The sequence below is a fragment of the Castor canadensis genome, chromosome 3 (genome assembly GCF_047511655.1).
Source record: "Castor canadensis chromosome 3, mCasCan1.hap1v2, whole genome shotgun sequence".
Lineage (NCBI taxonomy): Eukaryota > Metazoa > Chordata > Mammalia > Rodentia > Castoridae > Castor > Castor canadensis.
Genome location: NC_133388.1, coordinates 108,088,201 through 108,112,918, shown reverse-complemented (window position 1 = coordinate 108,112,918; position 24,718 = coordinate 108,088,201). Strand labels below are relative to the sequence as shown.

The 24,718-nt window shown below is 37.8% G+C and overlaps 1 pseudogene; it reads left to right on the top strand.

Moving 5' to 3' along the window:
• The first annotated feature begins 19,291 nt into the window (after positions 1-19,291).
• On the top strand, positions 19,292-24,026 carry LOC141421326 (guanylate-binding protein 6-like; annotated as a pseudogene).
• The last annotated feature ends 692 nt before the right edge of the window (positions 24,027-24,718 follow it).

The window sequence follows — 24,718 nt, the reverse complement described above, 5'->3', positions numbered from 1 at the left end:
CAGAAGTTCACCAACTTGTGTTGGGGAGGAGGCTGTGCAAAGAACATTGTTTGGAATGTTTGGGCTTAGGGTGGGGGCTCTCAGACCTACTTGACAGTCCACATATGTAGCCAGGAGGCAGAACCTGAAGACTGAATTCTACACCAGTCATAGGCTCAGTGATCTGTTTGCATTATGACCCTCAGGCAATGGGAATCACTCCTCACTAGTGATGATAGGGCCTCTGATAACTTTCACTGCTGGAATCTCACTGCCTGAACTTCTCTGCAGTTCCACAGACTTTCCACAGTCTGCAGTTTCACATCAGACTTTCTCCCTTTCCACAACCACCTTTAGTGGCTGACTGTCACCCACACACTGTGTCCAGTTGTCCCAAGACTTCCTGTTTTTAAGCCCCCACAATAGCCCAGTCTCAAATGACAGGTCTTGCTATAACTCTTAGAGATGAGGGGAGTGACAGAATGTCTTTCTTCACTGAGGCTAGCCTTCCACACTGTACATTCACTTATTCACCAATTCCCTGCACTGGTTTTAAGGCTTGCAGGAGGTTTGGACTTATCTTGCAGCTAGAATTGCCAGGCTGTTGCCAGGGCAGTCTGGTTTACTTTGTGAATGTGTCTCTAGCTTCCCCTTCCCTGAACTGGGGGGAGCCAGGGACAGGGTTTGGATGTTTTCTGCTTTTCTTTGTTGCCTTTTGTTTCTTCATGCTTTTCTTCTGTTCTGGCACCTGTTTTGTGATTCCTGATTCTCTCATTAGAATATAGTCTCTCTTTTGTTACTTATTTTCATCATAGAGTCAAAATTGAGGATTCTTCTAATCTGTCATCTTGCTCTGCTTCCCTACACTGACCTTTAAAGAGGTAATCTTGTAAGTCCTCAGAATTCTATGTAAGTCCTCAGAATATCCACATTGGGACTGATTTCTTGAAGTCCATAATGGTTACATACTCAGTAATTCACCTGTTTGGCTTTTCCATTTTTCCTGTAATACTCTTTCCTCTTATCCCTTCTTTTGGGCTTCCTTTCATTATTTCCCAAATAAACTACTTGCATTCCTATCTCTTTCTTGGAGGGAAAACACAAAAACAGTACCTTCATAGGTGCCTTAAGACCTTATCACTTCTTTCATCATTTCACTTAAACTTTAAAGAACCTTCATGAAACTTTAAAGTGACAGAGGCCAATAGGAGAAGGGGATCAGGAACTTGAGAAAAGGTCAGTTAGAGATGAATCAACTTAGAATGTAACACATTTGTACATGGAAGCAATGCTAGGCATCTATCTGCATAGCTATCCTTATCTCAACTAGCAAAAATGCTTTGTCCTTCTTATTATTGTTTATATTCTCTCTTTAACAAAATTAGAGGTAAAGGCAGAACAGTTTCTACCTGGAAGTGAGGGGGTGTGGGGAGAGAGGGAGGGGCAGAGGGAAAGGGAGGGTCTAAGGGGGAGGGGGGGAGAAATGACCCAAACATTGTATGCACATATGAATAAACAAAAAAAAGCTGCATTTTGGCTAATGTGTATGTTAGGAAATGTATAAGGTCAATGTTATCATAATGTGCAGATATTTGTATTCTAGGTTTCTACATTATTAAAATCGCTCTCTCCTTATATAAGTTATGATAATTGCATAATAATTATAAATTTCTTTAATTTCTATGCTAATATCAATACATTTCCATAAGTTCTATGTTGATGTTCATAGATCACTTATGAGGAAAATCCAATCATTTCATTTTATGAAAAAAGTGTGACTTCGAACTACCACATGATGGCAGTGCCTGCAAGCTCTTCTCTGAAGAGCATGGCCCTGTGATGTGTGTGTAGTAACTGTGTTGTTAAATAATCTGTGCTTGGAGCATACAAGCTGTGCCTAGCAATTGCAAATAGAAGGATCCTTGTGTTTATAAACTTCACCTTTGCCCACCCCACTCAGGCTAACTGGAGTCACCATGTCATGACCCATATGTCAGGCTTCCTAGCTCACTGAAGTTGAAATAACTTCCTGCATCTTATGAGACAACAATGGAACATGAGAAACTATGGAAAATGTTCAAAAACATGAGACCGGATGATTTTCTTTGGAATGATCAGTGGGTCACCAGAGAAAAAAAGGGGAAATCAGAAGATTCCTAGAGTAAAATAAAAAAGAAAACATAACTTACAGGAACTTCTGTGACATAGCAAAGGAAGTGCTAATGTAATCATGTATAAAAGGACAAGTAAAACAAAAAGTAAGTATATATAAAGAAATTATAAAGATCTGGGCATAAATTAATGAAATGGAGACTAAAACTATGTAAAGAATCTATTAAATAGCAAGTTGGGCCACTAGCTACTTGTGAGACTGAGATTGGGAAGATCATGGTTCAAGCCCAGTTCTAGCAAATAGTTTGTTGGAACTAATAAACCCCCATCTACAAAATATCCAGAGCAAAATGGACTGGAGGTGTTTCTCAGTGGTAGAGCACCTGCTTTGCAAGTGTGAAGCCCTGGGTTCAAACTCCAGTCACCTCTCCACTCCCAACCAAAAACCAAAACCAAAACCAAAAAATCCTCAAGGAGTTAGTTCTTTGGAAAGATAAACTGGCAAACATTTAGCCAAACTAACCAAAAAGAGAAAACCCAAATTTATAAATTAGAAATGAAAAAGGTGATATCACAATAGATACCAATGAAATTCAGAGGGTCTCTAGGGAATATTTAAAAAATTCTATTCTAATAAGTTGGAAAGCCTGGTAAATAACTAGATGCATATGACATACTGAAATTGAAACAAAAGGTTATCAATGACTTAAACAGATCTTCATGAGGAATAAGACTGTAGCAGTATTAGAGGTCCCCAATGAAGAAAAACCCAGGACTAGACAGATTCACTGCTTTTAAAGAACTTTTAAAGAAAAACAAACACCAATGCTCCTCAAACTCTTCTATAAAATAGAAAGGGAAGAAATATTGCCAAACTCATTTATGAAGCCAATACTACCCTGATGTCAAAATCAGATAAGGACATAACAAAAAAGAAAATTATAGACCAATTTCCTTGATGACTATAGATGCGAAAATTCTCAATAAGATACTCACAAACTGAATTCAATGATACATAAAATACCATATACCAGGATCGAATTGGTGTCATTCCAGGAAAACAGGATGGTTCAGCATACACACACCAATAAATGTGATGCAGCACATGAACAGAAGCAAGAGCAATGAAAATTATAAACCCTTGAATAAAGAAACGAGGAAGAGACTAGAAAGTGTAAAGATCACCCATGTTCATGGTTTGGCAGAATTAATATCATGATAATGACTGTCCTACTGAAAGCAATCTACAGATTCGGTGCACTCCATATCAGAAATATAAAAATCAATTCCAAAATTCATATGGAAACACAAAAATCCCCAAATAGCTAAAAGAATTCTTAGCAAAAAAGAGTAATGCTGGAGGTATCACAATATCTGACTTCAAATTATTTTACATAGCCATGGTAATAAAAGCAGCACATTGCTGGGTGTAGTGGTTCATGTCTTTAATACTAGCTAGGAAGTTGAGATTAGAAGGATTTTGGTTCAGGACAGGGTATGCAAAGAGTTCATGAGCCCTCATCTCAACCAATAACAGGTGGGTGTGGTGGTGTGTGTTTGGCATTCAGATACTCTGGAAGTTTAAATAGGAGGATCATGGTTCAGACCAGCCCAGGAATAAAGCATGACTCTATTAAAAATACCTAAAGCAAAAAAGCCTGTGGGCATGGCTTAGGTGGTAGACTGCATGCCTTGTAAATGCAAGGCCCTGATTTCAAACCTCAGTACTGCCAAAAAACACAACAGAATAGAACAAAACAAAACAACAACAAGAACAAAAATCCAGCACAGTATTAGCACAAAACTTACATGTAAATCCATGTAATAGAATAGAACACTCAGAAACATAAACCCACACAGCTACAGTCATCTGATCTTCAACAAAGATGTCAAAAAACACATGTTGAAGAAATGATAGCTTCTTTAACAAATAGTATTGGGAAAACTGAACAACCACATGTAGAAGATTGAAATGTAGATCCCTGCCCTTAACCCTGTACAAAAATCAATTCAAAATGTATCAAAGACCTTAACATAAGATCTGAAACTTTGAAACCACTGCAGGAAACATAGGGAAAGCACTAGAAGAGAGGCATAGGCAGTGGCCTTGTGAATAAGGCTCCAATTGCATGCCCATGTTTATTGCAACATTGTCCACAGTAGCCAAGCTATGGAATCAGTCTATATAACCTTCAATCAATGAAGGGGACAGAAAATGTGACACACACACCCACTCACACACATACTAGAGTATTATTCAGCTGTAAAGAACAAAATTGTGTTGTTTGCAGGAAAATGGATGGAGTTAGAGATCATAATGTTAAACAAAATAAGCCAGACTTAAAAAGACAAATATTGCTTGTTTTCTTTCATATGCAGAATCTAGACCTAAACAAAGCAAAGTAAAAATAAGGAAATGAATGTAAAAAGGGAACTGTTACTTTGGGGAACCAACAGAAGGGTAGGATATAAAAGAAGAGGGTGATGGGGATATGTGAATATACTCAAAGTACAGTATTTCCATGTATGAAAATAGAATAATAAAACACATTAAAAACTGTAGAAAAGGGGATAAGAGAATAAGAGAATAACAGAGGATGAATATTGTCAAAGCAGATTATTTGTGTGCATAGAAACATCACACCAAACTCTGTTGTACAATTTAAAAAAAGAATGTATCCAAGATATTTTTCTTAAAACAAGATTTTTTTTGCCAATTAAAAAATATAAGAAAGTAAAAAATAAAATAGAAGGCCACTATTATTTAGTCCTACTTTACATACTTGGAGTTCAGTTAACTAATTAGATCCTCTACCAAGGGAAAAACAGTCAAGATGTTCTTGAATGTAATTTGAAATTTAGAAAAACATGAATTTTAGGGAAGTAACTACTCAGTGGAAATAATCTGAATTTTTAAAAAGTAACTACTAGTAGTGGGTTAAACCACAATTGTGTACTACGTCTGAAATGGCCTTGTCTCCTCTTGTTACGATGTAAGTAATTTGCTGAAAAAATTCAGAATGTAATGTACTTGTCAGTTTATTACTTAATATTAACCCAGGCAAACAAATTTTAATGTCAAATAAGACATGGAATCATCAAAAAGTTCATTCATTAACAAAATACCTAAGAATTCTCACAAGAAATGTACTAGAACTATTCTTGGTTTATATAACTGCTGCTATCTGTGCCATGGATTTTTTATTTTCTTGTGTGCCATGGAATTTAAGCCAATGGTGAGATGTATGGCAAACAGAGCCTGTGAAGTATTCCAGGATGAGGAGACAAAAGACAGATGGCAGGACAATGTTTACTGAGGTCTGACCATTGAGCCTTCTAACCTGTCTAACCTCCACACCAGATACTTCAAATTGCCTCTGCTAATTTGTAGCAATATTTTGAATTAATTTACTTTCAATTTCAGTTTGGCTGCAGGATGTTATTTATTTGGCTTATATAAAGGAGGGGCAGATAATCAGAAGGAGAACAAGAGGTGGATGAGAGGAACTGAGAACTACTCTTGGACCTGTGACCTGGAGAGCAGATAACTGTGGGAAGCAGAGTAGGAGAAGTCATGAGGACATAAGCACAACTGTACTCACTGTTCTGCAGGCTGAGTTTGGCACAGCTCCAGCCACAGAATAGGATGAGAGTAAGATGCAGAGTAGCTAGTAGCTGCTTCTCCTAAGATGTTTGTGTCAAATAATCTGTAGGCTGAGATTTGGCACAGCCCCAGCTGCAGAAGATAGTAAGAAGGCGAGATGCAGCTCAGCTGCTTTTCCTAAGTTGTTTAGAAGCAGGAACACAAGTTTCTCTTGTTCAGTGCCATGCCCCTTCCTGAGAACTGCTGCTCCACCTCCTTGTTTACTACTGGATTTAAAAGACTCGCTGAAAGAAGAAGCAAGGCTTTTTGATGAGGGGTTTTTTGACTGAAGGGAAATTGCTGGAGGGAGATTGCTGAAGGGTTTTTTTTTTTTTTTTTTTTTTTTTTTTTGCTAAAGGGAGATTACTGAAGGGAAAAGAATTGCTGAAGGAGAATTGCCAAAGGGGGACTACTAAAGAGGGGTTGATAGAATTAGTTGGCAGATTGCGAGGGAACTGCCTCTGAATCACGCAGCCACTGTTGTTTGTCTGCAAGTCTGAGGGTCGAGACTTTAAGAAAGGTAAAGAGAGAACATGGGACAGTGCAAGTCTGCACTGAGAACTTTATACTTAGGCTTTAGAAAAGCTAAGCTAAAGAAAAGCTAAGAGAAAACATGGGACAGTGAAAGTCTAAAGACTGAGATTTTAAGAGTTATTCTAATGCAGTTTTCAGACAAAGCCTTTAAGAGAGATTATACTATAAAGAAAAGCTAAGAGAAAATGTGGGTCAGAGTGAGTCTAAGGAAAGACTTTAAAGAATAGAAAAGTAAACTTTAGAAGCAAGGTTTTAAAGAAATGTAAAGGAGTAAGGCCTTAAAGAAAAGATAGAGAAAAGAAGCAATGAGACTGTTGTGCATCTCCATCTGATGATACCTGATCCCAACTTTCTGCATGTCTGTCTGTCTATCCTTTGTCCTTTCTGCATCTCCCATTGCTGCCAGTTAGCCCCAGTTAGGTGGGTAGTAACAGGAGCAAGAGAAAACTTGCTCCAGGTAAGTGCACTTTTTATTTATTTTTAATCATTCTTTTCTTCACAAGCAACTTAGTCTTCACCTTGCAATTCCATATGAATTTTCAGATTTTTCTCTTTACATTTCTCAAGTAATGTCATTGGCATATTTATATCCTTATCTAAGTAGTGTATTGTTTGTTATAAGTCCTACACGTAGGGAGAAACCTAACTGATTACTTTAAACAACTTTAAAACAATGCAAAGATCCACCTCACCCCTGTTAGAATAGCCATCATTAGCAACACCACCACCAACAGGTGTTGGCAAGGATGTGGGGAAAAAGGAACCCTCATACACTGTTGGTGGGAATGTAAACTAGTACAACCACTCTGGAAAAAAATTTGGAGGCTACTTAAAAAGCTAGACATTGATCTACCATTTGATCCAGCAATACCACTCTTGGGGATATACCCAAAAGACTGTGACACAGGTTACTCCAGAGGCACCTGCACACCCATGTTTATTGCGGCACTATTCACAATAGCCAAGTTATGGAAACAGCCAAGATGACCCACCACTGACGAATGGACTAAGAAAATGTGGTATCTTTACACAATGGAATTTTATGCAGCCATGAAGAAGAATGAAATGTTATCATTCGCTGGTAAATGGATGGAATTGGAGAACATCATTCTGAGTGAGGTTTGCCTGGCCCAAAAGTTCAAAAATTGTATGTTCTCCCTCATATGTGGACATTAGATCAAGGGCAAACACAACAATGGGATTGGACTATGAGCACATGATAAAAGCGAGAGCACACAAGAAAGGGGTGAGGATAGGTAAGACACCTAAAAAACTAGCTAGCATTTGTTGCCCTTAACGCAGAGAAACTAAAGCAGATACCTTAAAGCAACTGAGGCCAATAGGAAAATGGGAACAGGTATTAGAGAAAAGGTTAGATCAAAAAGAATTAACCTAGAAGGTAACACCCACGCACAGGAAATCAATGTGAGTCAATGCCCTGTATAGCTATCCTTATCTCAACCAGCAAAAACCCTTGTTCCTTCCTATTATTGCTTATACTCTCTCTACAACAAAATTAGAAATAAGGGCAAAATAGTTTCTGCTGGGTATTGAGGCGGGGGGAGAGGGAGGGGGCAGAGTGGGTGGTAAGGGAGGGGGTGGGGCAGGGGGGAGAAATGACCCAAGCCTTGTATGCATATATGAATAATAAAAGAAAAAGAAATAAATGGAAAAAAAAAGAAAATGAATAGGTTATTCTCCTTATACTTAAATTCTCATATACAATTTTCTAAGCATAAATCTCAGTATTCACATTTGTTCAGGGTATCAGATTTATATTCTCCTTATATTAGAAATATTTTTGGGATTATTCTGTAATGTAGACAATGCTATAATTTATAAAACACCTTAGTGTGGTCTTCAATAAAATTAATCACCCAGTCCCAGCATTCTTTATTACACCAACCCTCTGCTCACTCAACACAAGTTACTATTTTTTTGCAGAGACCCTGAACCTGTAATCGCTAATTTCATTTCTGTGGGTCTTACTTTTATTCCTCAAGTCTATATTCTATCAATTCTTTAATGGTCAGCTATGACTGCCAGGGAGCCTTCACAAGCAATATTTTCCAACTTTCTTAGCTTTATTCTTTATTGATACACTTCTAATTTTTTTATTCATTTATTCACATGTGCATACTTGCTCTTCCCTACCCCCCTAGCCCAGCTTTCTCCCCCCCAACTTCTCCTAGCTTCCAGGCAGAATCTGTTCTGCCCTTATCTCTAATTTTGTTGAAGAGAAGACACAAGCATAATAATAAAGACAAAGTGTCTTTGCTAGTTGAGTTAAGGATAGCTATGCAGAGAGATTTCTAGCATTGCTTCCATGTACAAATGTGTTACAACCCAAGTTGATTCATCCCTTACTGATCTTAACACTGGTTACTGATCCCCTTCTGGTGTTGATCTCTGTCGCTTTAAGTTTTCTGTTTTAGCTCCTCTGGAGTGGGGACATCAAACACTTTCATGTTTTGGGTTTTCTACCTATCCCCATACCTCCTGTATATGCTCTCCCCTTGTCATGTGATCCAAGTCCAACCACATTGCTGTATTTGCCCTAGAGCTAAAGTCCACATATGAGGGAGAACATATGACTTTTGATCTTCTGAGCCTGGCTGACCTCACTCAGAATGATGTCCTCCAGTTCCATCCATTTAGTTGCAAATGATAAGACTTAATTCTTCTTCATGGTTGAGTAAAATTTCATTGTGTATAAATACCACATTTTCTTGATCCATTCGTTGGTAGTGGGGCATCTTAGCTGTTTCCATAACTTGGCTATTGTGAATAGTGCTACAATAAACATGGGTGTCCTGGTGCCTCTGGAGTAACCTGTGTCATAGTCTTTCGGGTATGTCCCCAAGAGTGGAATTGCTGGATCATATGGCAAATCTATGTTTAAATTTATAAGAAGCCTCCAAAATTTTTTTCCAGAGTGGTTGAACTAGCTTGCATTCCCACCAGCAGTGTAAGAGAGTTCCTTTTTCCCCACATCCTCACCAACACCTGCTGTTGTTGGTGTTTTTGGTGATGGTTATTCTAACAAGGGTGAGGTGGAATCTTAGTGTGGTTTGATTTGCATTTCTTTCATGTCTAGAGATGGTGAGCATTTTTCATGTGCTTTTGGCCATTTGAAAGTCTTCTTTTGAGAAAGTTCTGATTAGTTCAGTTGCCCATTTCTTTTTTTTTCTTAATTTTTAATTTTAATTTTTTATTATTCATATGTGCATACAATGCTTGGGTCATTTATCCCCCCTGCCCACACCCCTTCCTTTACCACCCACTCCGCCTCCTCCCTCTTCCCCCCCACCCCCTCGATACCTGGTAGAAACAATTTTGCCCTTGTCTCTAATTTTGTTGAACAGAGAGTATAAGCAATAATAGGAAGGAACAAGGGTTTTGCTAGTTGAGATAAGGATAGCTATACAGGGCATTGACTCACATTGATTTCCTGTGCCTGTGTGTTACCTTCTAGGTCAATTCTTTTTGATTTCACCTTTTCTCTAGTTCCTGGTCCTCTTCTCCTATTAGCCTCAGTTGCTTTTAAGGTATCTGCTTTAGTTTCTCTGTGTTGAGGGCAACAAATGCTAGCTAGTTTTTTAGGTGTCTTACCTATTCTGACACCTCCCTTGTGTGCTCTTGCTTTTATCATGTGCTCAAAGTCCAATCCCCTTGTTGTGTTTGCCCTTGATCTAATGTCCGCATATGAGGGAGAACATACAATTTTTGGTCTTTTGGACCAGGCTAACCTCACTCAGAATGATGTTCTCCAATTCCATCCATTTACCAGTGAATGATAACATTTCATTCTTCTTCATGGCTGCATAAAATTCCATTGTGTACAGATACCACATTTTCTTAGTCCATTCGTCAGTGGTGGGTCATCTTGGCTGTTTCCATAACTTGGCTATTGTGAAAAGTGCCACAATAAACATGGGTGTGCAGGTGCCTCTGGAGTAACCTGTGTCACAATCTTTTGGGTATATCCCCAAGAGTGGTATTACTGGATCAAATGGTAGATCAATGTCTAGCTTTTTAAAGTAGCCTCCAAATTTTTTTCCAGAGTGGTTGTACTAGTTTACATACCCACCAACAGTGTAAGAGGGTTCCTTTTTCCCTGAATCCTTGCCAACACCTGTTGGTGGTGGTGTTGCTAATGATGGCTATTCTAACAGGGTTGAGGTGGAATCTTAGTGTGGTTTTAATTTGCATTTCCTTTATTGCTAGAGATGGTGAGCATTTTTTCATGTGTTTTTTGGCCATTTGAATTTCTTCTTTTGAGAAAGTTCTGTGTAGTTCACTTGCCCATTTCTTTATTGGTTCATTAGTTTTGGGAGAATTTAGTTTTTTAAGTTCCCTATATATTCTGGATATTAGTCCTTTGTCTGATGTATAGCTGGCAAATATTTTCTTCCACTCTGTGTGTGTTCTCTTCAGTTTAGAGACCATTTCTTTTTTTTAGCTTTATGAGGTCCCATTTATCTATGCTATCTCTTCGTTGGTGTGCTGCTGGGGTTTCATTGAGAAAGTTTTTACCTATACCTACTAACTCCAGAGTATTTCCTACTCTTTCCTGTATCAACTTTAGAGTTTGGGGTCTGATATTAAGATCCTTGATCCATTTTGAGTTAGTCTTGGTATAGGGTGATATACATGAATCTAGTTTCGGTTTTTTGCAGACTGCTAACCAGTTTTCCGAGCAGTTTTTGTTGAAGAGGCTGCTATTTCTCCATCATATATTTTTAGCTCCTTTGTCAAAGACAAGTTGGTTATAGTTGTGTGGCTTCATACCTGGGTCCTCCATTCTGTTCCACTGGTCTTCATGTCTGTTTTTGTGCCAGTACCATGCTGTTTTTATTGTTATTGCTTTGTAATATAGTTTGAAGTCAGGTATTGTGATACCTCCTGCATTGTTCTTTTGACTGAGTATTGCTTTGGCTATTCATGGCTTCATGTGTTTCCATATAAATTTCACGGTAGATTTTTCGATCTCTTTAATGAATGTCATTGGAATTTTGATGGGCATTGCATTAAACATGTAGATTACTTTTGGGAATATTGACAGTTTTACTATGTTGATTCTACCAATACATGAGCATGGGAGATCTCTCCACTTTTTATAGTCTTCCTCAATTTCTTTCTTCAGAAGTTTATAGTTTTCCTTGTAGAGGTCTTTTACATGTTTTGTTAGGTTTACACCTAGGTATTTGATTTTTTTTTGAAGCTATTGTAAATGGAATTGTTTTCATCCATTCTTTTTCAGTTTGCTCATTGTTAGTGCATAGAAATGCTAATGGTTTTTCTATGTTGATTTTATATTCTGCTACCTTGCTATAGCTATCGATGATGTCTAGAAGCTTCTGAGTAGAGTTTTTCGGGTCTTTAAGGTATAGGATCATGTCATCTGCAAATAGGGATATTTTGAGTTTCTTTACCTATTTGTATTCCTTTTACTCCTTCTTCTTGCCTAATTGCTCTGGCTAGGAATTCCAGTACTATGTTGAATGGGAGTGGAGACAGTGGGCATCCTTGTCTGGTTCCTGATTTTAGAGGGAATGGTTTCAGTTTTTCTCCGTTAAGTATAATGCTGGCTGTAGGTTTGTCATATATAGCTTTTACAATGTTGAGGTACTTTCCTTCTATTCCTAGTTTTCTTAGAGCTTTTTTCATGAAATGGTGTTGGATCTTATCAAAGGCTTTGTCTGCATCTATTGAGATGATCAAGTGGTTTTTGTCTTTGCTTCTGTTAATGTGGTTTATTACATTTATTGATTTTTGTATGTTGAACCACCCCTGCATCCCTGGAATGAAGCCTACTAGGTTGTGGTAAATAATCTTTTTGATGTGTTGTTGAATTCGGTTTGCCATTATTTTGTTGAGGATATTTGTGCCAATGTTCATTAAGGAGATTGGCCTATAGTTCTCCTTTTTGGAGGTGTCTTTGCCTGGTGTTGGGATAAGTCTAATACTGGTTTCATAAAATGTGTTTTGCAGTTTTCCTTCCCTTTCTCTTTCATGGAACAGTTTAAGGAGGGTTGGTATCAGTTCTTCTTTAAAGGTCTGATAGAATTCAGCAGAGAATCCATCAAGTCCTGAAGTTTCCTTTTTGGGAGACTCTTGATTGCTGCTTCAATTTCATTTTGTGTTATAGATCTATTCAGGTGATTAATTTCCTCTTGGTTCAGTTTTGGATGGTCATATGTATCTAGAAATCTGTCCATTTCTTTAAGATTTTCAAATTTATTTGAATATAGGTTCTCAAAGTAGTCTCTGATGATTTCCTGGACTTCCATGGTGTTTGTTTTTATCTCCCCTTTCACATTCTTGATTCTACTAATTTGGGTTTTTTCTCTCCTCATTTTAGACAGGTTTGCCAGGGGTCTATCAATGTTGTTTATGTTTTCAAAGAACCAACTTTTTGTTTTATTAATTCTTTGTATGGTTTTTTTGGTTTCTATTTCTTGATTTCAGCTCTTATTTTTATTATTTCTCTCCTATTTGTTTTGGGATTTGCTTGTTCTTGTGTTTCTAGGAGTTTGAGATATATTATTAGGTGATTGATTTGGGATTTTTCAGTCTTTTTAATATATGCACTCATGGCTATAAATTTTCCTCTCAGGGCTGCCTTAGCTGTGTCCCATAGGTTCCAGTAGGTTATGTTTTCATTTTCATTAACTTCAAGGAACTTTTTAATTTCCTCTTTTATTTCATCGATGATCCATTCTTCATTAAGTAATGAGTTATTTAGTTTCCAGCTGTTTGCATTTTTTTGTCTTTACTTTTGTTGTTGAATTCTACTTTTACTGCATTGTGATCAGATAGTATGCATGGTATAATTTCTCTTTTCTTATATTTGCTGAGACTTGCTTTGTGCCCTAGGATATGATCTATTTTGGAGAAGGTTCCATGGGCTTCTGAGAAGAATGTATATTCTGTAGAAGTTGGATGAAATGTTCTGTAGACATCTAGTAGGTCCATTTGATCTATTGCATATTTTAGATCTTGGATTTCTTTATTGGTTTTTTGTTTGGATGACCTATCTATTGATGATAATGGGGTGTTAAAGTCTCCCACAACCACTGTGTTGGCGTTTATATATGCTTTTAGGTCTTTCAGGGTATGTTTGATGAAATTGGGTGCATTGACATTGGGTGGATACAGGTTGATAATTATTATTTCCTTTTGGTCTATTTCCCCTTTTATTAGTATGGAATGTCCTTCTTTATCTCGTTTGATCAATGTAGGTTTGAAGTCTACTTTGTCAGAGATAAGTATTGCTACTCCTGATTCTTTTAGGGGGCCATTGGCTTGTTAAATCTTATTCCAGCCTTTCATCCTTAGCCTATGCTTATTTCTGTCAGTGAGATGGGTCTCCTGTAAGGAACAAATTGTTCGATCTTCCTTTTCAATCCATTTCATCAAGCGATGCCTTTTGATAGGTGAATTAAGTCTGTTAACATTAAGTGTTAGTACTGATAGGTATGTGGTGATTCCTGTCATTTAGTTGTCTTAGTTGTTTGAAGGTTTGATTGTGTGTACCTAAGATGAGGTTACTCTCTACTGTCTTGCTTTTTCTTTTCCTGTGGTTCGGTGCTGCCTGTCTTTCATGGTTAAGTTGGGTTTCACTTTCTGTGTGCAGAATCCCTTGCAGAATCCTTTGTAGTGGTGGCTTTGTGGTCACATATTGTTTTAATTTCTGCTTATCATGGAAGACTTTTATTGCTCCATCTATTTTGAATGATAGTTTTGCTGGGTAGAGGATCCTGGGGTTGAAGTCATTTTCATTCAGTGCCTGGAAGGTTTCACCCCACGCTCCACTTGCTTTTAATGTTTCCGTTGAGAAGTCTGCTGTGATTTTGATGGGTTTACCTTTGTATATTACTTGTTTTTAATCTCTTACAGCCTTCAATATTCTTTCCTTAGTTTTTGAACTTTTTGTTTTAATGGTGATATGTCGTGGAGTAGTTCTATTTTGATCCTGTCTGTTTGGTGTCCTGGAGGCGTCTTGCATCTGTATGGGGATATCTTTCTCTAGATTTGGGAAATTTTCCATTATTATTTTGTTAAATATATTATGCATTCCCTTAGCTTGGACCTCTTCTCTTTCTTCGATACCCATGATTCTCAAGTTTGGTCTTTTGATGGAGTCGGTGAGTTCTTGCATTTTCTTTTCACAGTTCTTGAGTTGTTTAATTAATAGTTCTTTGGTTTTTCCTTTAATTTCCATTTCATCTTCAAGTTCTGAGATTGTGTCTTCTGTTTGTTCTATTCTGCTGGATTGGCCTTCCGTTTTGTTTTGCAGTTCTGTTTCGTTCTTTTTTCTGAAGTTTCTATATCCTGGCTGGTTTCCTCTTTAATGTTGTTTATTTTTGTCCTGAGTTCATTTATCTGTTTATTCATTGTGTTCTCTCTTTCACTTTGGTGTTTATATAGTGCTTCTATGGTTTCCTTTATTTCTTCTTTTGCTTTTTCAAATTCTCTATTTTTGTTGTCTTGGAATACCTTGAGTGTCTCCTGTACATTTTGGTTGACCATATCCAGTATCATCTCTATAAAATTCTCATTGAGTACTTGTAGTATATCTTCTTTTAAATTATTCTTGTGGGCTTCATTGGGTCCTTTGGCATAGTTTATCTTCATTTTGTGGACTCTGGATCTGAGTTTCTGTTTTCTTCATTCCCCTCTGGTTCCTGTACTAATTTTTTGCTGTGGGGAAACTGGTTTCCCTGTTTTTTCTGTCTTCCCGTCATTGTCTTTGGTGTTGTTACTGTCCCTGTACTGTGTACAATTAAGTATTTTCTAGCTTGTAATAATAACAATGGTAATATTTGGAATGGAAGAGTGAGCTGAGATGGAAAGCAAGAAGTTAAAGAAATGGGAAAAACAAATACACAGACGGGAAGGAGAAAACAGAACAAGGTACCAGACAAGAAGGTTTCAAAGGTATAAACAGGGAGCTTTAGTGTACTAATCAGCAGTAAGCTGAACAGACGTTAGAAAGACAGAGAGAGTATTGAAAATCAAAAATAAAAAAAAGATAAGAACAAAAATAAAAAATAATAAATGAAAGAAAAATCTATATATAAAAATATATTAAAATAAAATGAAAAAATAGAAAATTTAAAAAAACCAAACAACCAAAAACCTCCAAGTTCAAATGCAGTGAAGTGTCAGTCTCCAATCCTGTAGATGGTGCCTCAGATGTTCTGTAGTTGTCTCATCAAAGGGGATGCATAAAGAAGAACAAAACTACACACATACACGCACAAAAAAAACCCCACCAAGTGTCCCAAGTTCAAATGCAATACAGTTTCAGTAAGTTTTTCAGCTTGCAGTTGTAATTCGGTTGTTCTCTCATCAAAGGTAGGGAGAAAAGAAAAAAAAAGAGTCTGGAGACAGTTCTGAGAATGGTATCTGCAACTGTGGCTTGCCTGCCCACTGCTGTCAGCCTGCTGTTGCTGGAGGCCTTGTTTATGCAGATCTCTGGGGTGAGCTTAGCACTCACCTGGCCTTGCAGACTTTGTTTGCTCAGATTTCTCCTATGTGTGAGCCTCTGCTACAAGCTTTCCCCTTTCCAAGCACTGGGAAAGGTGACACTGCACCCACGTTCTCAGGCCTGCGTGTTTATTTACAGTTCATGTGGGAGGTGGGTCTTCCCCCCTCTCCTGTGCAGTTCTCCTCACACCTCCGCTTTCACCGGCTTTCCTGCTCCTGCTTACTGGGCGGTGCTGCTGCTCCTGCCAGCCGCCATGTTTGTTTACAGTTCTCATGGGAAGTGGGTCTTCCCTCCTCTCCTATGGAGTTTTCCTCCCTCCACCACTCTCACAAGCTTTCCCACTCCTGGTTGCTGGGCGTGTGCCCCCACTCCCACCAGAGGCTCTCCGGTCCGCCTGGCTTGTTTATTTACAGTCCTGGGAAGGATTCCCTTCCCCCAATCTTTGGCACTCAGTGCGCCCTACCCTCTTTCCCGTGTGTCTTATTTGTTCTTATTGCTTATTACTCAGTTTCTCTTTTTTTTCCCCCGGGTGGAGGTCAGTCTGTCCAGGGTGCTATGCTGCTCTGGTCCAGGCTTGTCTGTGGGAGTACTGCGGTACCGCGAAGCTCACCTGGTCTGCATCTTCCCAAACTGATTGGAGTAGTGGGTACAAATTTCCTTTTCCTTAGTCAAGTTCTAGTTATGTAATGGAGTTCACAGAACTAATCAGAGCAAAGTCCTCCTCAAAATCCTGATGGAGTAGAAGATTCCTCAGAGTTTGTTAGTTTCTTCACAGACTTTATTTGGGTTGTGTGGGATTTCACTCTGGATCTGATGTTAGATGGATGCCCCATTACAGAAGATGACTACCTGGAGAATGCCTTCAAGCTGATTCCAGGTGTCAGAGACAGTCCTGGGTGGAGAGGTTCAGTAGGGGGAAGTCTGGTGACTATTGACTGTCATTTCTGGTGGCATCAGCCTTTGGGATTGGATGGGCATCTGTGGAAATGGTCACTGGGTGCAGGTTGAAAAACTCTAGCAACTAGAGTTTACTTAAGAAAAGTAGAGACTAAAGTACAGTGTAATTATTCAAAACCAAGTTTTCTTTACACAATTTGTACTTTACCATTCATATTACCATGGGCATTAAAACTATGTAAAGGCCAAACAGTTGGGTTTCCTATTTTGATGTCTGCTTTCCTCTGGAGAAAAACTGACCACATAATTGTTAGACATGAATTTATTACACAAAGCTCATCTCAAAAATTTATTTCACACAGATATTGTTCTTATGAATGAATATAGCTTTTAAATATTGGAATTGTTATATCATCCTCAAAAATAACTGTTTTAAATAAATCTGAGTTAGTATATGTCTTTTCAGTTCATACCTTTTTAATATCTATTATGATTACCAGAATATTCCTTTTACTTTATATAGCATAGCCTTTTCTGAACTCCAACATATATATTCATGCTACAGTTTCAAAATAAATTATATTAACATGTATATAAATTGTTTATATGTAATTTATTTACATGGTTGTATATCTGATGAAACCTTGGAGAGATACTGATTCTTATATACTCATTCATGCTTTCATTTTCTATCAATGCTTCCTCAAAATTCTTATTGAAAAAATGGTAGGTAAAAAAGCAATCTGCCAAGTCAAATTCATTTTTCTCAAAGAGTTTAAGTAGTGGTGAATATCTTAAAATTATATTTTGGTTATAATTGGTCTTTGGAGGTGTTTGCTCAAAATAGTTAATACTGTAAAATTAAAAAAACCTAAGGTATTGTATAGACTTGAGATTTATGATATGATGCTGTGGGACACATATAGGTACAAAGGTGTTTGCTACAATGAAGCAGGTGACACACCTATCATCTAACATAGCTATTTTTTGTGGTAAGAGCAGATAAAATTGATCATGAAAATTCCTAATACAATAGTTTTGATAACTAAAGTCCTTATGCTCTACATTAGATCTCTAAATTTGTACATCCTATATATCTGCTACTTGAATCCCTTTTCATCTCCCCATGCCCTCATACCATGTGGCACTGATTTATTCTCCATCTTTGTGTATTTGGCCTTTTTTGATACAAATTCTTTTCAGCATCAAAACAGTTTCCCTAAGCTGGGTGCTGTGTCTCACACCTGTAATCCTAGCATCCTAAATACTTGGGAGGCTGACATTGGGAGGATCATGATTCAAGGCCAGCTTAGGCAAAAAAAAAGTTTGTGAGACACCATATCTATGATGAAAGTTGGGTGTTGTGACACATGCCTGTCATCCCAGTGACACTGGGAAGTGCAAAATAGAATGATCACAGTCTTGACTAGCTTAGGAAAAATGTGAACCCTATCATCAAAACAATGATAGCAAAAAGGGCTATATATATAGCTCAGGTGGTAAAGCACCTGCCAAGAAAGTGCAAAGTCCTGAGTTCAAAGTCTAGCATTGATTCCTCAAAAGCAATTTTCCTTAATCATAGTATCATTCCTAGTGTTCCTAATGCTGCTATTTCTAATATTGTTCCATTATCCCTTATTTGTGGCTCTTCATTTTTGGTTCCAGTGCTCAATTCCTCCAAGGGATTGAGTGAACAATTTTACATTTGGCCTTTCATTCATTCAGTAAAAATAAAAAATAATTACTCTATACTTGGTGTTATGCTCACCTCTGTGGATAAATGTCATAAGTTTTTCTATTGGAGTCATATGTTTCCCAAAATATCTTGACAGAGTTATATCATTGATACAAGTTTGATGTGCAAAGAAGCACTGAATGTTTATGGTAAGGAATCTGTACGTGTAGAATAGAGCAGACATGAAAAGACCCCTGTCAGAAAATCTTGAGCTCTCTGTACTAAAACTATTTCCCACAGTATTTTGTTTTCCTTATTTCACAGGTGTTCTCTCAAAGTCCAAATATCCAATCATCCCTGGCAGTGAATCAGGCATTTCTTTCCAAAACAGAAGTGTTTTCTCTTTGACCAACCAGCAAATACAAAGAATTCCTAGCCAAAATTGAGAATGTCTCAGAAGATGAGCTGGATTCCAAATTCCAGGAATAATCAGATATTTTATGTTCCTACATCTTCACCTATTCAAAGATCAAGGTCCTTAGAGAAGAATTGTGGTCACTGGAAATCATGTGTTTTCTTTTCACATACAATAGTGTAATATTATTATTTTGTTTGATTCTGTAAATAACTATGTTATGCATACATCCATACTCTATGAAGAAATGTGTATATTTTATAATGATCTCACTTATTGGGGTTCAGAATTCCTTCTATAAAACTGCATTGTCATTTCAATCCATGGCTTCCACCTATCTGAAAACATCCCCAATCAATAACATAATCATTAACTGGGTATAAAAGCATATATATATATATGTATATCTGTATACTATTTCTCACAGGAAGCTCTATATGTTAAGTTTGCTTTGTTTAAAGAATATGAAATTTATTTTAGAAGTTCAAAGTATTACAAATTTAAGTACTATATTAATCACTGAAAATTCACTGGAAGCTTCAGAATTAGCAAGAAATATAATCTTATGTATCTGGCCTCATTGTTCTACCTATGAAATCTATTTACCTTTTAAGTTTTAATTGGATAATTTTTTTCACATAAAACTTAGTATACAAGGCAAAGGTGGATATTTAAATTTTTTACACTGGAAAACCATTAAAATAAAAAAGGAAAGTTGTGATAGTAGAAGGAGGGGTGTGTGTGTGTATGTGTATACAATAGATTTTTGTCTGAGAATCTTGGATCTCACCTAGTTATAGCTTCATATTTAGCTACTAAAATTCCTGGTTCGTCCAGGGCTGGCAACTCTTGGTGGTAACCTACATGGATGCCATTAACAGTGCCTTGCTTGTAGAATGCAGTGACCACTCTTGCTCAGTGTGAAAATTCAATGGCTGTGCAGAAGGCAGCTGACCACCACAGCAAGCAGATGACCCAGCAAATGAAGCTCCCTGTAGACACACACCAGGAACTGCTGGACGTGCACACAGCCTGCATGAGGGAAGCCTTCACAGTCTTCATGAAGCGCTCCTTCAAGGATGAAAACCAGGAGTTCCAGAAGAAGCTGGTGGTAATTTGTTTGAGTCATTAACTTTCATGACCCTTCCCCTTGAAGAATGGAGCCTAAAGGTGCCTTTGTTTACCACATAGATCAGCTCTCATTCAAGCATAAAGCATTGTGGAGTCTCATGAACAACAGGGTAAGGTAGGAGGTGGCCCAAATAATGTATACACATGTAAATAAATGCAAAAATCATAAAAAAGAATATAATTTCCAAAATACTACACTCTCCCCTATTCCACCTCAAACTTGAGGCACTTTATCTATTGATCTTTCTGATATTGACAAAACCATTATAGATACTTCCCTGAGTATTTCTTGTGGATTCTGAGGACTATTTCTATGGATTACTAACCCACCCAGAATATCCTGAGATGCTTATGGTTTCTGTGAACACAACTCACATTCCTATGAACCAAAGTTTCACTTACCAGACCCTTAATACAGGCCATTGTTTATCTTCTATTGCTCTTGTTGTATGGTTGAAGATAAAAATCACTCCAAGAAAGCATAGAGATTGTGGATTGCAATCCTATTATTTGACAGATGAGAATGTTGAGGCCCAGGAGGCTTAAAATTTCCCATTGTTCTTCAGAGAGCACTAAGTGTTGTTAGGAAGTCAAGGTTTGTGATTCTTGATTCATCCATGTCTTACTACACTAGAATGTTTTTATCAGATGGAATACAGTTAGATTAATCTTCTACCAGGTTCTTTGTTATTTCGTTTTCTCTGTTCTTCCTTCCTGTGGCATCTCTGTACATTTCCCTTCCAGGAAATCGCAATGCATAGGAAGGAGGATTTACTGGGGAAGAATGAAGAAGCATCTGTTGCATATTGCCAGTGTCAGCAGAACTGATTATCAGAGGCCCTGATGGGTAACATTTCGGCAGGGACTTTCTCTGTTCCTGGAGGACACAAGCTTTACATGGAAACAATGGACAAGATTGAATGGGAATATTGGCAGGTGCCAAGGAAAAGAATAAAGGTGAAGAGTAAGGAAGCATGAGGAAGTTTAAGGGATAGAATCAACGGGGTCTCTTGAAATCTTGGCACACATGACCACTTGTGAATAGCAAGAAAACATGAAGATAGTGTGACACCTTTAGCTTTTTACTTTTCAATGTTAGGAATCAAAGTCAGGGCCTTGAATATTCTAGTCAAGTCCTCTGTACCTGAACCACATCCCCAGAACCAAGTTCACCTTTAGTGACTCTGCTTACTATTTATTCCTGAATGGAAAAATATTCACTTCCAAAGTAGGAGTAGAGATTTCATAAATTCGGGAGAGACAGACAAAAATTATTCATTTCTTCATCCAATAAGTTGTAGACTTGCAATGTGCCATGAACTGGCTATGTGTGAGTTCCAGTCAGAGTCTTAGCTCTCAAGGCTGATCAGCTGGGGGACACGGGGGCAGGGAAGAGCACGAGCTCTCAGAAGCAGACAGTTGCATTCTGAGTGGTGACACCTAAGAACCTGAGAGCTATATATATGGTGGTGGTAATAATCATAATGATACCACTAACCTATATGAAATTATTATTGCAAATAGATACACTTCCCCTAGGCCTTTTAATTTAGTCCTCCAAAAACTTTAAGTAAACCCATCCTTACTGTGGATACTTTACACATTTGAACTGAGAGGCCCTGGGCAGATTAAATAACTAGCCTAAAGATACAACTAACAGAGCAAGAGGAAGCTGCAGCATCCATTAGAGATAGGATTTCACATTGGAAGACAAATATGAAAGCATCAGAGACTGTGGTTTGCACAGCTGCATGTAATTGTGACAACTGAGAATCTAGAGTAGGTAGAGGGAAGTAGCTCTGGGAGATGGAATAGAGGGAGGCAGGAGGTACAGAGGTCTTTGGTGTCACTTAACAGATTGGATATTTTCTGGGGATTCACTATAAAATTTTTATTATGATAAATATAATATGGATATACTTATTTGTAGAGGTTGTTTCCCCAATGGAAATGAAAGATCTGTTCCTTCTTTGTTCCACAGGCAGGAGAAGTCTTCCAGAGATTCCTGCAGTCCTAGGATACTTTAGGGAATTCCATTCTGCAGGCAGACAAAGCACTCGTGGATAGGGAGAAGGTAGTTGCAGGTACCATGAAGGGCTATGTTTCAGGAGCGAATAGATTCCTGCAGTGCCTTCTGACAGAACTAATAAGAAGACCTTTTCCAAAGTAAGAGTTCCCTCTCCTTCTATGGATTGTCCACTCTGCTGAAACTGGGCACAGCAAAGGGGAACTCATGCTTGTGTGTCAGCCAGACAGCCATCACTTTCTGAAATGAGCCCTCGATGGTGTGGAACTGTGCAAATTCTATGACTTCAGCCTCTTCCCCTCCCCACAATTCAGCTTTTTGTTTGCCTCTGTGCTTGGTATGGTAGATATTTGTCTTAACTTATTTCTTTCTTTCCTTTCTAAACCCTTACTGGGACTGCTGAGAGGGAGAAGAAGGAGGCAGCTGAGAAAGAACAAGAGCTGCTAAGGCGTCAGCAGATGGAGCACCAGCGGTACATGGAGGCTCTAGAGAGAAGCTTCAAGGAAAATGTTGGACAACTGAAAAGGAAGCTGCAGGAGGAAAAAGAGCTGTTCCTGAGAGAGCAGAGAATGATGTTGCAGCACAAGCTGATGGGGGGGGGTCGCTGTGACTCAGTAGTACCTGATGGTCCTGGTGCCCTACCCAGGATGGGGCAGGTTGCAGCCAGATTGTGTGAGGAAGCACCAATACCATTTCTTGTAGTTATTCGTAAAAACTATGAATATTAAAGGCTTCTCAACATGATTTTGAACTTTGTTCCATATTTAGACTGGAGAGTTGAGGTCATCTATGGCTCTAACACGTTGTTGCTGAAAGCAGATAGGGTTTGAGCTGCTGTTTCAGAGATTGTAAGATGATTTCATGAGGGCCTAATGAAACAGATTTTCCAACCTGGTACAGTCAGTATGAACAGCAACTGGATTGCACTACTAAGACCCATGTTATCAGGAGCCCTACTACCAAAGAGCGGAAGTAAATCCGTGGAGATGTAAACTGTCAGAGATTTCCAGACTTAACAGCACAGGGAAGTGAAAGAATCTAAACTTGCTGCAGTAGTCTGCAGGTGTGGAACCTTCCTGAGTTATCCCATGGGCAGAGGATTTCCTTCTTTGTCCATCTGGAAGTAACAAGAGGACAGTTTTCTCTGTCAGCTGCTAAGTTCCTTTCATGGCTATGATGTGGTGGTCAGGCCCGCCAGGTGGGAGTAATATCTGTGGAATCAGACCAATCGCATTTCTTTTGGCAATGATGTAAAGAATTTTTTTGAAATGCGGACTCGCACAGGAAACTGTAAGTTTAAATTATGCTTCCTCACATAATCTAGGTCCAGCTCATGAGTTATTCTTTTTGTTATTATCCTATGGTAATTGAGAAAACATTTTTAGGAGTAAAATAAAGACAGTTTGGCAAAGTTTTTGAACAAAAAAACTTTTTTTGTTTGTCTTAAAATAATTGTGACTGTATTATTTACTTCCCTCTTAACTTTTTTTTGTTTCAGTTCAAAAGGATTTTCTCGAGGGAGGATATAAGAGGAAATCTGATGAGATGAATGCAGAGATCCAGCATATGAGAAATACAATTGATACTGCACAAAATGAAAGTTCTTCCTGGATTTCAGGAATCTTACACAAAGTTGGCAATGAGTTAACTTCAATATTTTCTGCTCCTGGTAAATCTCTTGGTAAGATTGTAAAAGGTTTTGCCTCACTTTTTAAGGAATGATTAACTCTTTCTTTAAGGAAATTATGGATTTTGCATTTATGCTTTGTCCTGTTTTTGATGTGCATTTTTATTTTCATTCAGCAAGGTTCTACACACAAACTCCTTGGTAGAGGATAGCAGTGCCCAGCACACTTTAGACAGAGTAAATATGTACATACTTTGATAGACAACGTTTGCTCTTAGCACACACCAGCACCATTACACATGTATGAGATTTCTAGTGACGTATTGCTTTTAATGGCAATAAAATTGAAAATTATTTAAATATTACTAACATAGATTGGTAATACTAATTTTAGTCTTTGCTAAAACTGGAATACTATGTAATGATCTTGAAGATACATTATAAAGTGAAAAAAGCATGAATTACCATGTATAGTCTGATCATTACTAGAAATGCAGTTATTATATGTAAGCATACTTATGTGCAAATAAAATAACTTTTGAAAGATTAATGAGAAACTAGTGTCATCATCTTTTTCTGGGAAGACTTGTTTGGAATCTGGACACATACCTTTCATTATGTACTCAATCTTATGAATTTCACAAAGAAACCTTGTATTAACTATTTGGAAATAAATATTTAACACAATAAATAAATATTAAATAAATATTTAAAATACAATTCTCATAGTGATGATAACAAAAGTGAAATGGCCATTAGATGATGACATTTCTGTGTCTAGAAATGACATCAACCTGCTAAATAAGATCTAAGTGCTGAAGGACATAAAATTTGCCTCCTAATCCTGTTTTCACTTTGGTCATTTTTATTAATTCCTATATCTGTTTCAATTTTGAGTTATAAACTTTTCTGTTACTTTGGGAATCTCACTACAGTAGTCTCTACTTCCTATCTGTGAATTAGTTTTAAGGTTTTAGAATCATAATTACCGCATTGAAAATGTGCATTGAGGTGAAGTTTGTTGTCATCTTTGTAATGTCAGTCACAGTTTCTCTGTGGTAGCAGAGTGTAGAGGACTATAAGCCTTTTTAGAATTAGACCCCTTGATGGGGAATGATAGAATTGAGTCCAGTAACACACAGAAGAATGTTTGCCCAGATATGTGGGAGACTGTGGCCCTGCC